At 33.2% G+C, this 14,271-nt stretch overlaps 1 non-coding gene across 1 annotated transcript; it reads left to right on the top strand.

Moving 5' to 3' along the window:
* Positions 1-3,872: 3,872 nt before the first annotated feature.
* On the top strand, positions 3,873-3,975 carry LOC123284860 (U6 spliceosomal RNA). Its single transcript, XR_006526305.1, has one exon. It is a non-coding gene; the product is annotated as a U6 spliceosomal RNA (small nuclear RNA).
* The last annotated feature ends 10,296 nt before the right edge of the window (positions 3,976-14,271 follow it).

Below are 14,271 nucleotides of genomic sequence, written 5' to 3'. Positions count from 1 at the left end.
TCCATAGTAGTTTTTTCTAGTTTTTGCGGGATGCTTCATATTTGAGAGAGATACGTGAAAACAATAGACCTCTTTCATTTTCCACAGATATTTGATTCACCAATCTGTACCTGGAAGAAGATACAATGTGTGGAGAAAAAAGGGTTAGATTAAGAATCAAAGACTCTAAGCTTTCATTTCAACTGCTTAGCTTTTTTAATGTACCATCCTCTCTGAGCCACAATTTCTCCTGTTGTTTAATTGCACTAACAATTCATAGCTGCCTCACACAGCTATTGTGAGTATCCAAAGAGGTCATGTGTTTTAAATTCAATAGCCGAAAGTAGTAAATAAATGTAAGATGGTATTTATCATTCTTATTAAATTCTTTAAGGTACATAACTAAACCGTATTTACAGAAAATATGTGTAGGAAGTTTCTAGCTACTAATCCATGGCTATACATCCAAAGCAATTTCTCTGAAGATTTATCTTAGCCTATTTATGTTGTTAGGATTAATAACTTGAATTCTGAGTATATGTAACTAACCTTTTGCTTTTGTATTAGCACTTATTTTACATTGTAAATATGTGTCCATCAGTTTCATTAAACTGAGAGATACTTGAAGATAAAAACAACCTCATGTTTTTTATTTCTCCACAGAAATTTTCACATTAATATTCTAAAAAAGGGTAGGATAAATACATTAATATAACATTTTGTATGAAATCAAATGAATTATGAATACTTCGAAATTTCCTCAAGGAAACAATGAAAGACAGCATGAGTTTGCCATCTTTGGGGATGTTTCAGTATTTACCGGGTTTAAGTTACTCCCTGAAGCATTCCAAAGATTAGGCAATACACACAGTTAGCCCTTGGTGTCCTCGGGTTCTGAAGCTGTGGATTCAACCAACTGCAGATCGCGTGCAGTTATGCTCCTCATAATGATGTTTCAGTCAATGACAGACTGCATATGTGATGATGGTCCCATAAGATTAGTGCCTCACAGCCTGGGTGCATAGTAGGCTACCATCCAGGTTTGTGTAAGTACTGTGGGGAGGAAGGAGTTTTCCTCTACCCCTTTAGGGTCTCTGGGCTGGTCTAAGGATTAAATTGACATGAGACAGATTAACAGGAGAAAAACAAACAAAAGTTTAATAACATGCATACATGGGAGAAATCCAAGAAAACTGAGTAATTTGCAAATTGGCCAAAGCCCTCACTTTAAATATCATCCTCAGCTCAGGAGAAAAGGAGATGTTGAGGGTGGGGAGAGTAAAGGACTTCAGAGGGAATGAAGACGATTCACAGAGAGGTGAAAAAGAGCAAACTTTAGAAACCAAATGTTTGTTTGGCCACACAGAAACAGAAGAACACAGAGGGGGGCCCAACAAACAGGCCTTTTTAGTTTCCTCCCTTTCTACCACCTAGTTCATGTTATGCTAAGATGATAGCTCACTTCCTGAGACAGATTTTTTTTATCTGAATTCTTTTACATAGCTAAGGGGGAGGTAATAAGAAAAACTTTATAAATCTTTTGTTCCTTAAGAAGAATCAGCCTAAAATAATCCTCGTGTTAAAGAGACACATTTTGGGGTGGCAAATTCAGTTCCCCTTTAGTACACTCTATGATGTTTGCACAGCAGCAAAATTGCCTAATGACGTCGCATTTCTCAGAACGTATCCTGTCCTTAAGTGATGCATGACTGCACTATGTTTACAATCTGAGGTTGGTCTGCAGATGTGGAACCCACGGATATGGAGCCTCAACTAAGAGACTTGAGCATCAGCAGATTTTGTTATCCACAGGGGGTCTTGGAACCAATCACCCACAGGTACTGAGGAATGACCATATTTTATTTTTTAAAACATTATTACGATCCCTAGAAGATGCATTTAGAGAATGGAGATAATCTTTGAAGATTTACTGGAACACCAATATTTTATTATCTTGAATTCTCAAATCAGTTTCCAGCCAGATGGATATGTTTAATCAATATCTCATTGTCATTGTAGTTTTCGAGAATCTGTGAAATTTTCTACCTATTAACTTGATCCTGAAATCATTAGCTTTACTCTGAAACCATGGAAACTACCGAGTTCCTATAATCTTGTCTTCTTGATGTGTTTTTATGAAACTCTAGAGTGTGAAAGTATATTGGTTACTATGGATGTCATTTATATATATATATATGTTGTTTTTTACTGAAGAAGATTCGCCCTGAGCTAACATCCATTGCCAATCCTCCTTTTTTTTTTTAACTTGAGGAAGATTCACCCTGAGCTAAAATCTGTGCCAATCTTCCTTTATTTTTTTGTATGTGAGACACCTCCACAGTGTGGTTGGTGAGTGGAGTAGGTCCACGCCTGGGATCTGAACCCGTGCACCTGGGCTGCTGAAGCAGAGCATGTGGAACTCTAACCACTTGGCAACAGGGCTGGGCCCTTATAATTTTTGATGTCTTATTACTATGTAAGAACTAAGGTGGCACAATATTAGTTTTAAATAGGGTAATTTCATATAAAATATATGTGTATATGTAATACATTATTATAATTTTCTTTCACTTATGAAAATTATGCTATTGTTTTCCCTTTGTGCCTAGATATTTTCTTTCCTTCTATTAATAGAAGGTCCACAATGATCATCCTGATTGTATCATGATAGTATCAATTCCAAATCCCTCCATTCTCACAATTGGGGAAAGCAAAGTAAACACTTTTCCAGATACAATTATTTCTATTCATATAAAAATTATGTATCTATTGAAGGCCTGCTCAACATTGATGATGATAAAATATTTCTCAAAAGGAATGAATGAGGTGGAGATGAATACCATCCAACTGACTACAGAAAGATTAAGGGGTCATCTTGGTTTAATTAGCTCATCCTTTCTGTGTACATGGTAGGAGTGTATTTTATGACTGCTCTTCCACCTTCTGCTTAATTCACTAGTCAGTAGAATATATGTCCTTCCCTGTGCTCTAGTTGGCTGATGCCTTTGCTCATGCCATTTCCTCTGGGTGGAATGCTTATTCCCATTTTTCAACTTGTGAAAATTGTTGACATGCTCAAATGCGGCAGTGTAAGATAGAGATTAAGTACTTGGATGGCAGTGAGAGACTGCTTGAGCTTGAATCCCAGCTCTGCTACTAATTTGGTGTGTGCTGTTGGGGAAGCCACCTACCTCTCCAAGGCTTAGTTTCCTCTTGTCTTAAAAAGGTAAGAATAAGACTAACTTTATAGGTAAGATTAAACCTGACCTCATATATCGTGAGAATGAAACCCTCCACAAATACAAATCACTTAAAATGCTGTCTGGTATAGAGTAAGTGTCGTGCAACTGCTGTTATTTTGAAATGTTGGCTGCTGTCACCTTTCCTCCCCTTGCAGTTCATTTAAATACCAGTTCAAATACACATTTCACACACCACTAACAACGTTTCAATCAACAATGAACCACATGTACAATGGTGGTCCCATAAGATTAGTATCATACAGCCTATGTGTGTAGCAGGCTATACAATCCAGGTTTGTGCAAGTACTCTCTACGATGTTTGCACAATGACGAAAGTGCCAAACAATGCATTTCTCAGAATGCATCCTGTTGTCAAGCAATGCATGACTGTATTATCTTTTCTGTTAATCATTTTACAATATTCTCCAAAAGAATTATTACTTCTGTCATCTGTTTTTCCATAGCATTTATGGTGTGCACATTTGACACTTAATATGATGGGTCTGATTAAGTCATATGTGTTTCTTTATTTCCACTAATCTGTGAGCTCATTGAGGCATTAAGTTGTTCATTTCTATTTTCACCAAATTTAGTGCAGAGCTTGCTTCTGGTAGCACAGTAAACTATTTGTTAAAAAATAAATTAAAGTGCTTGCTTCAGCAGCAGACATGCTAAAATTGGAATGACACAGAGAAGATCAGCATGGCCCCTGCACAAGGATGACAAGCAAATTCATGAAGTGTTCCATAGAAAAAAAAAGTTAAAAGTAAATATATATATAATGGTTTAAAGAATTCATTTCAAATGAAAAACTTAGTTCTTAAGTGCGACACAAACTTTGTTTTATTTGCTCGTTTAGTGAATAATTAACTGTAAAGTACCTAACATTGCATTAAGTATCTGAAAACTACAAAGAAACGTAATTTTAACTTCAGATCTGTTCTCAAACATATTTCAAATTTGTATCTATTAATTTGATTCTTTCTACCTTTTACTAATTTTACATGCATTTCTTCATTAGAGTCTCATAAATACTCTGTATTTGGCACAATAGACATTGTTAGTCCTAATTTTTAAAATGAAAATGACAGTTTAGACAGGTTAAGTAATATTTCAAAGTAAAAAATTGGAAAAGATAATTGCTAGTCCAGAGCCCACACATTTTGTTTATTCCTCGAAAGCTTTTCTGTTACTCTACTCGCTCTTCTATTTGCGCTCCATTATGAAGTGAATTCAAATGAGTCATATGCTTCTTTTTATATTTTCAACCTAAATGATTTTCTGCTCTTCACAATAAACACTGCCTCTGAATAAAGTTTAAAAACAAAGAACTTGGGGACTCAATTCAGAGTTCAAGTTGTGAGTCTGACAGTGGCTCTTTTTATGATTCCTATTTTATTATTTTTAAGGTGCCCTCAAATATTTTTATGTAAATTCCATTTATTCCCCAGGGAAGTCGGAACAATGTTCAGCTCTATCATTGAGCTGTGCTTTCATCAGATAACTTTGGCTGTACTTGTGGGTCCTATTTTAAGAATTTTATATTGCCTGCAAACATTTCCCTGTAAAGACACGTGAATCTTCATGGAGATAAGCAAAAATATCAGATGCATCAGTGATCTGTGCTTTTTTCAGATAACATCTAAGCCAATTTAGAGAAAAAGATTTTTTTCTATTACACCCAACTTAAAAGTGCATATTTATTACCTTGTATTAAGGAAAATATCAAGTTTGATATTTTCTGAAATTCATCCAAACATTTTGGATTTTTATTATATAATATTTTTCCTTCATCCCTAAGCAGATTTGTAACTGGAAAATGTAACTAATTTTTCTCAACCAAGGAATTGAAAATTTAATTCTTCTTCCTCAAATGACTAAATTCGTTTATAATAAAGCACAGTAAAAACTAACCCTTTATTTCCTGTACTCATATTGAAATTGTTTTCTGCTATAGAATGCTTGCATTAAAAATAAACTGGTAAGAAATAGGGGAAATAAGTAGATTAGATAAATCTTAAAAGTAAATGTCATATCCACATTAATGTGGATAATAAACAATGCCTTCTCTTGTCCAGTACAATAATAAATGAGGCATCTGTAAAGTCTACTGATGAAATTTGCCTAGATACAAGAAGTATTATAAAGTTATTTATTTTATGTTGTTGATGAGTTTGCAAAAACTAGAAAACCAACAAGACCAGAAAACAAACAAAGAAACAAAAATAACAGTAACGAAAACAACAAAAGAAACCAGGAAACCAAAGTCAGGGCTGTATTAGGATCAAATACTAATACTAGCATTAGGTTTGATGGCCTTAGAGTTTTGCTTCTGGTATGGCTATGTAAGTTCCTATTGGACAGATCCTCCTGCAGATAAAACTACAAATTCTGGACTGATAAATCAAAGTAACAAAACCCAAATACTCGCAGATATTGGAGAAAAATCAAAAGCAGATATTTAGAAAAAGGAAATGGCTTGGGATAAATATTCATGGCTGCTAGCTATGGTGAGGAATTTAAGACTGGCTAAATTTCTTGCGAGATCACTGGCTTTGTGATCTAAAGGACCACACTCCAATTGGGGGCATCCAGAGCTATTGGAAATTGTGGGGGGTCAGGAAGGGAAAAAGTCACAGAAGGGGAACCCCATATTGTGAGGATAATCTCTGCCCAAATCTCTGACTGATCACTAAATTTTGTACGCATGAGACAAACTCCAAGTAGCACACCTAAGCATAAAAGCTTTGAACCTAGGGTTGACCTATCGCCCAAAATATAGAGATTACAGTTTGAGACAACCAAGTTAACTGTGTTATAAAACAAAACAAACAATTTAATAAAAATCAAACACTCTTTGGAAGACTATAACATAATCCAGATTGTCTGCATATAAACATCCTACTATCTTGAATGCAATCCAATTTATTAGACATATGAAGAAACAGGAAAATATGAAACATTCTCAAGACCAAAAGAAAGTTAGTGGATAGTAATTCTGAGATGACCTAGTGGTTGGGAAGCAGTAGATGAGGATGTTAAGCTATTATAATTACGCTCAATGATGAAAACAAAATTTAAATGTTATGAAAAAGTATTTAGAGAACGTCAGCAGAGACATAGAAACTATAAAAACAAAGAAAATTAATGGCATCAGAGGGGAATGTTTGCTCAAGCAACTTTGGAGAAGGTAGAACTTGAAATACCCAATTAAAGCTAAGATGTTGACATGAATTTCATGTTCAGGTATAGAGCGAGCTAAAAAAAGAAAACCTACTTATGGAAATAGTCGTCCAAAACCAAAAATGTCTGACTCCATCCTAACATTAGGTAGAAAAGAATATACCTGTAGTTGTCTTCCCTGAATGTTTGAAACACAGGTGAAAGAACATTTGGATATGGAATTCAACTTACAGCACCTGTGTGGTTAAAAAATTGCAATAAAAAAATAAAGCATTGTCTGATTTTCTCTGCCTTATGTTCATAAAAAAGCAAAATAAAAACCTTTTTTATACTAATCAATTAAGAGTATTCAAGATGATTTTGAAAGATAGGAGCATCACTTCAGATATCAAAGATTATTATGTTATAATACTGAGAGATTTTGATACTTTCAGTGGTAGTCAAAATAAGAAATAGATCCCAATAGAGATAAAAGAAAATGATACTTTTACATGGATCCATGATATATCACAGAAATAATATTGTAAATCACTGGGTAAAGAATTGAATAATTAATGAGTTATTCTGAGACATTTGAATGTTCATGAAAAAATGTGGACTTTAGTTCATGCCATTTAAAAAATCAGGCTCAGATAGATTAAAGAATTAAATACGAAAATCAAGTCTTTTGTATTCTGAAGAAAATATAAGAGATTATTATGATCATAGGAATGGAATCTTTAATATTATGGTGAAAATATAGAACATAATTACAACCTTAAGATACAGAAATAGTTTTAAGCAAGACGTAGATTATAAAAATATACATTAAGTAATTTTTCTTTTCACTATATCAAAAATATTTAAACAATGAAGTGCATGAACCTAATTATACAAATGGTACTTGAAATAAAAAACCACAAAGGAGTAGAAGATGTTTGTCAAACATATGATGAACATATGATCAAATGGATTAATATTCAAACTATAAATTAAACCATGCATATTGAAATTTAAAGACAATAAGAAAAGATAACTGTAGCTTAATGCTGTAGCTCAATGTTATAAACATATATTTCACAGAAGAGAAAATTTGACAAAAGTTATAAAATTTTATATGACGTTATCAATAACAAACTTTAATCTGAAATTTTTTCAAAACTATTAAAAGTTTTGTGATACTGTTTAAGCATGACAGAGAAAAAAATGAATCATCTTTCTATTCTCTATAGAAAATATTACCAAATTGCTTTTATATGAAAAGGCAATGAAGATGCAACCAATTGTAGGACAACAAAATTATAAAGGTATATCAGAAGATAAAAATATTTTCGTCATGTTTCTATATTTTGTTTTGCTTGGGATATTATTCAGCACTTCAAAATTTGAAATTCATTGTGATTATTTTGGTCATCCTAAGGAAATATTCACTTTGCACATAAGTTTGTATTACTAAGTTTGTATAGGTTTTAAAACAGCAGGCTTCCAAATTGTATAACATTTAGGCTCTGCAAAATCTGTACAGACCTCTGCTGATTGGTGATCCTGGGCAGTAGGTTCACACATTTATTTATTTTTATTATTCTTATATTTTATTCATTTTGAAAGAGTAAAAGTATATTCTTGTAAGGAGTGAATTAATATGAGTAATTTTTAATTACTCATTCATAATATTTGTTTACGAAGGGTAGCATAGAAAGACAGTGTCAAATTATTTTCTTGGGATGTGAGATTTCTGGTCTGAGAAGATTTTCGTATTTCCTTAAATAGAGGTAAGTTCTTCCCAGATGTTTCAGATGCCAAAAATGATTATTTGTACTCTGAAGCTGAATTTATGATATTTATTTATTTCATCCTTGGAAAATTTAAGCTTTTCTAGGTGAGCATGGCAACTTATCATCAGGTTTAGCATTTATACAACATACATTCTTAGCAGTGTGTTAACACTGATCCATCGTAATAGGTAACAGGACAATATAACATGAGCTACACTGGCATTTTTCTGTTAAAAACAAAAACAAAATCCAAAATAAAACAGCAACAAAACTATTCCTCAAAGTTGTAGCTAAACCAGTTTTACTGGTGGAACATCATCAAGAATTGAAAGTCTCCTGACCAAAGTACATACTATCACAATAGAATTATGAAAGAATATCAAATAAACAGTCCTGAGAAATTTGTTATTTCTTGAGAGAAATGAAAATGGAAATACAACATACTAAAATCAATGAGATGCAGCAAAAGCAGTTCTAAGAGGGAAGTTTATAGTGATAAATGCCTACATTAAGAAAGAGAACGATTTCAAAAACCAAATTAACTTTACACCTCAAGGAACTAGAAAAAGAAGAACTAAGTCTAAAGTTAGTAGAAGGAAGGAAATAAAAATAAGAGCAGGAATAACTGAAATACAGAGGAAAAAGACAATAGAAGTGATCAGTGAATCTAAGAGCTAGTTTTTGGAAAAGGTAAAGCAAATAGAAAAAGCATTAGCTAGGCTAACCAAGAAAAAAAGAGAGCACATAAATAAATAAAATTAGAAATGAAGGAGTAGACATTGCAACTAATACCACAGAAATACAAAGAATCATAAGAGACTACTATAAACCATTACATGCCAACAAATTGGACTACCTAGACAAAATGAATAAATTCCTAGAAATATACAACCTACCAAGAGTGAATCATGATGGAATAAAAAACTGAGCAGACTGATCACTAGCAAAAAGTTTGAATCAGTAATCAAAAACCTCCCAACAAAAAAAGTCCAGGACCAGATGGCTTCACTGGTGAATTTTATCAAACATTTAAAGAACAATTAATGACAGTCCTCCTAAAACTCTACTAAAAAATAGAAGAGGAGAGAACACTTCCAAAATCATCTCACAAGGTCTTTCTTATCCTAATGTGAAAACCATACAAGGATGTCACAGAAAAGAAAATTACTGGCCAACATACCTGATGAACATAGATGGAAAAGTCCTCAACAAAATCAAATTCAAATTCAACATACGTTAAAAGAGTCATGTACCATGATCAAGCAAGATTTATTCCAGTGATTCAAGGATAGTTCAACGTTTGCAAATCAATAAATGTGATAAATAATGTTAACAAAGTGAAGGATAAAAATCATATGATCATCTCCATAGATGCATAAAAAGCACTTGACAAAGTCTAATAGCCATTCATGATAAAAACTCTCAACAAACTCAGTATAGAGGAAATGTAGCTCAATATAATAAAGACCATGTATGGCAAGCCCATAGCTAATATCATACTCAGTGGTGACAAACTGATGTCTACTCTTGCCACTTTTGTTCAACATAGTACCTGAAGTCCAAACAAGAGCAGTTAGGCAAGAAAAAGAAATGAAAGTCATCCAAATTGGAAAGGAAGAAGTAAACTGCATCTGTTGGCAGATGCCATGATATTATATGTAGAAAATCCCAAAGACTCTGCCAAAATACTGTTAGAACTAATAAATGATTGTTTATTATGTAGTTTCAGGATTCAAAATGAATATATAAAAATCCATTGTGTTTTTATACTAGCAAGGAACTATCAGAAAGAGAAATTAAGAAAACAATCCCATGTGTAATTGCATCAAAAATATATACATAAGAAAAAATTTAACCAAGGAGATAAAAGACCTCTACATTGAAAACTGTAAGACATTGATGAAAGAAATAGAAGACACAAATAAATGGAAATATATTCTGTGCTCATGAATTAGAAGAATTAATATTGTTAAAATGTCCATACTACTAAAAGTGATCTACAGATTCAACACAATCCCTATTAAAATCCCAATAGTACTTTTCACAGAAATAGAGAGAAGAATCTAATCCATAAAGATTCCAAATAGCCAAAGCAATCTTGAGAAAGAATAACAAAGCTGGAGTTATCACAGTTTCTGATTTCAAACTATATTACAAAGCTATAGTAATCGAAACAGTGTGGTATTGGCATAAAAACAGACAATTAGATCAATGGAACAGAATAGAGAGCCCAGAAATAAATCCACACATATATGGACAATTAATTTATGACAAATGAGCCAAAAATATACAATGGGAATGAACAGTCTCTTCAATAAATGGTGTTGGGAGAACTGGACAGCCACATGCAAAAGAATGAAACTGGACCTCAATCTTACACCACACACAAAAATCAACTCAAAATTATTAAAGACCTAAATTTACAACCTGAACCATAAAACTCCTAGAAGAAAACACAGGGGGTAAGCTCCTTGTCATTGGTCCTGGGAATGATTTTTTGGGTTTGACAACAAAAGCAAAGGCAACAAAAGCAAAAATAAACAGGGGGCACTACATCAAACTAAAAACCTCTGCACTGCAAAGGAAAGCATCAATAAAATGAAAAGGCAACTATAGAATGGGAGAAAATATTTGCAAATCATATATCTGATAGGGAGTTAATATCCAAGGTATATAAACAACTCACACAACTCAATAGCAAAAACCCACACAATTTGATTAAAAAATGGACAGAGATATTTTTCCAAAGAAGACATACAAATGGCCAAAATGTACATGAAAGATGCTCAGCATGACTGATAATCAGGGAAATCCACATCAAAACAACAGTGAGATATCACCTCACACCTGGTAAAATGGCTATTATCAAAAAGATAAGAAATAAGTATCGACGGGGATGTGGAGAAAAGGGAACCCTGTGCACTGTTGGTGGGAATGTCAATTGGTGCAGCCACTATGGAAAACAGTATGGATGTTCCTCCAAAAATTAAAAAGATAACTACCATCTGATCCAGCTATTCCATTTTTGGGTATATATTTAAAGGAAATGAAAACATGGTATCTAAGAGATATCCACACTCCCACATTCATTGCAGTATTACTCACAATAGCAAAAACATGGAAAAAACTTGTGTCTGTCAAAAGATGAATGGATATACATATACCAGCCAGGAGAAAGAAGGAAATCCTGCTGTTTGCAACAACATGGATGGACTCCGTGGGCATTATGCTAAGTGAAGTAAGCCAGACAAAAGAAAGACAAACACTGCATGCTATCATTTATATGTCGAATCTAAAAAAACATAAAATGTCAGACTCATAGAAACAGAAAGTAGAAAAGTGTCTGCCAGGGGCTGGGGGTGAGGAAATAGGGGGAGGTTGGTAAAAGGGTACAAACTTTCATCTCTAAGATGAATAAGATCTGAGGATCTAATGTCTAGTGTGGTGACCCCAGCTGATAACACTGTATTGCATAAGGGAAATTTGTTAAGAGAGTAAAACTTAAATGTTCTCACTTAAATAAATAAAATATTATAGATAAATAAATAAATAAATAGATAAATATGTGAAGTGATAGATGTGTTAACTAGATAGCAGGAATCCTTTCACAACGTATGTGTATATCAACTCATCAGGATGTGTACTAAAGTACACACTTAAAGATATTTAAATATATCTTTATATATTTAAAAATATCTTACAATTTTACCTGTCAATTATGCTTTAATAACAAGGGGAAAAACAAGAAATATGAGGAAATATCAAATAAACAGTGCTGAGAAATTTGTTACTTTTAGTTTCTCTAAGTTATTTTTTCTCATTCTCATTGAGCATTTATCATGGATAGGGAGAAAACAGTACAAAAAATACAAACATAATTTCTATGTTCTAAATGCCCAAGTAGTTTGCTTTCATAACTTATAGTGTTAAGCCATTACTGTCTCTCATTTTATTTAGTTTGTTTACCTTCTGCTTCATTCTTTCTCCATATTTTGCCGTGTCCATGACAAAGCAACGGTGAAAGTATTCAGTTTAAGTTTGAAAGGAAAATTAAAAAAATAATGTAGCTTAGGTTATAAATAGAAAAATTGAGTGGTAAAAAAATAAGCTTTCATTAACAGATAAGCACTGTAATACCCACTACCTTGAGCGAGAAGAATATTGACATCTGAGGTTTTAATAATCAAAACTTAGAGATGTTTGTGCTTGGGAAATAAGTGTTTCTTTGCAGCAATACAATAAATGAGATTTTGAGCTATGAATAACAAACATTTAATAATGATTGTATTAGACTTTATCTTCCTTTGAGTGTTTTCTCGATGTGTACAATGTAAAATAGGTGCCAGATTATTCTACAGATACCAGATTTTAATAATTTGTATTGAAATGGACATTTTTCATCTAGAATCGGGCTACTTGCATTGCTGTTGCTTTGCGAAAACTTAATTAGGAGTTAGGGAATTTGAAGCACAAGCAATATAATATGGTTTACTCATGAAGAGAAATTATTTAGATGAATTATGTTGAAATATGAATATTATATATTCAATGTTTTGTGATTTAAAAATAATTTATTAGAACAGGGAGAGTAAAATATGGCCCAAAATACCCCAAACCAAGCAGTTGGTTCAAGCAGTTCTGCTTCAAGCAGTTTTACTAATGACAGTTCAATCTCTTGTTTCATCTATTAAAATCATTATAACAGCAACCATACCTCTTACCTTATCAATAAAACTCTTTCTAAAAAGACAAAAACTGGAGCTCCTGTTGCGTCTTCCTCTTTTTTCCTTCAGCCTTGAATAAATTAATCTTTCTTTAAAAACAATTGACTTACAAATATGAGAAACATCTATACTTGAATCTTTAAACATTTGTGTCTAAGCACAGATATGTTTGGAGTTGTAACTGGAGGAATTTCTTACGCTGGAATCCTGTATTCATCTGCTTGTACCCCAATCTCCACGTCATCCCCAAACTGCATCTCTGACTGAATATGAAGCCAGCCTGTCAAGGAGGTGGGCACTTCTGGAGGAATCCTCCCTTCTCTCTTACCTGTGATTTGGGGGCTCGATGTTTCACACCTGATGTTTCCCCAGCCTTGCGGAGCTTGTGGGTATGATAACCACTGGCGATCTCTGCAAACCGTCTCTCTCAGCCATATCCAGGCTTCCCTCAGCTGTGTATGCAAAGCTGCATCTTCTGAGACTCCATGGTCCCTCATGACACCAGAGTCTATTTATTTAAAGTTTTGTTGGCTTTTTCACTTGTTTTTTCTTTTTAAATTCATAGCTCTGTATCAATAAGCATATCCTATTATGAAAATAATGGTAGAGCACTTAGTGCATTCTGCCACAGATGGCCATTATTCTATTTTATTTTCTTAGTTCTTCTTCTACTAGTGAGAGCAGCACATTCTGTCCCATTAAGGTCTCCATCCCTGGGTTAGTTCTATGAGTCCTCTGAAACTATTTGACTCCTTGAATTCCATTTTTGTCTTATAAATGCTTGCAATTCCTGTTACAAGAAGGAGCAATTTAAGTGTACGTCTCTAAGCTTTCTATCTTTTTTACAAACATTTTAATACCTATGAGGGTATTAAAAAGAAGATTTGTGCTAAATGTTAAAATTCCAAAGCTATATAAAAGAATGAATATTTACAGGATCCTATTCTCCTCAACGAAATGAAAGGAAATATCAAGAAATGTTGGCTAGGCCCAAGCAATTTGAGAAGCTGCCCTGGAAACAATATTTCAATGAATCATTAATATCCAGACTTTCATGGATTGCAGAGAGAATATAAATATACCTGTGCTCTAGTTACAATGTATTCTACCTATATAGGTAATGATATACAGTTATATTAGGTCATAAATAATGCCTAGCTATTGATAAGCATTCATTTGTATTTAAAGTGTAAAATGCTTTTTTATTTACATCACTTCTCTAACACATCGCCTCTAACAAGATTTCATTTTGTGAGGAGTAGACAATTAAAATTGTCTGCATTTAAAAAAATCATGCATCTCATCCCAATTCCAGTGTTGTCCGTCTTCCATTACTATAAAAGATAATGCTTTCATCCCCTCTTAAATACGTCCCCTAAATTTAATGTT

Source organism: Equus asinus, chromosome 3 (assembly GCF_041296235.1).
Source record: "Equus asinus isolate D_3611 breed Donkey chromosome 3, EquAss-T2T_v2, whole genome shotgun sequence".
NCBI classification, from domain to species: Eukaryota; Metazoa; Chordata; class Mammalia; order Perissodactyla; family Equidae; genus Equus; species Equus asinus.
The sequence above is the reverse complement of the archived record's forward strand: the minus strand, read 5'-3'. Positions and strand labels throughout refer to the sequence as shown.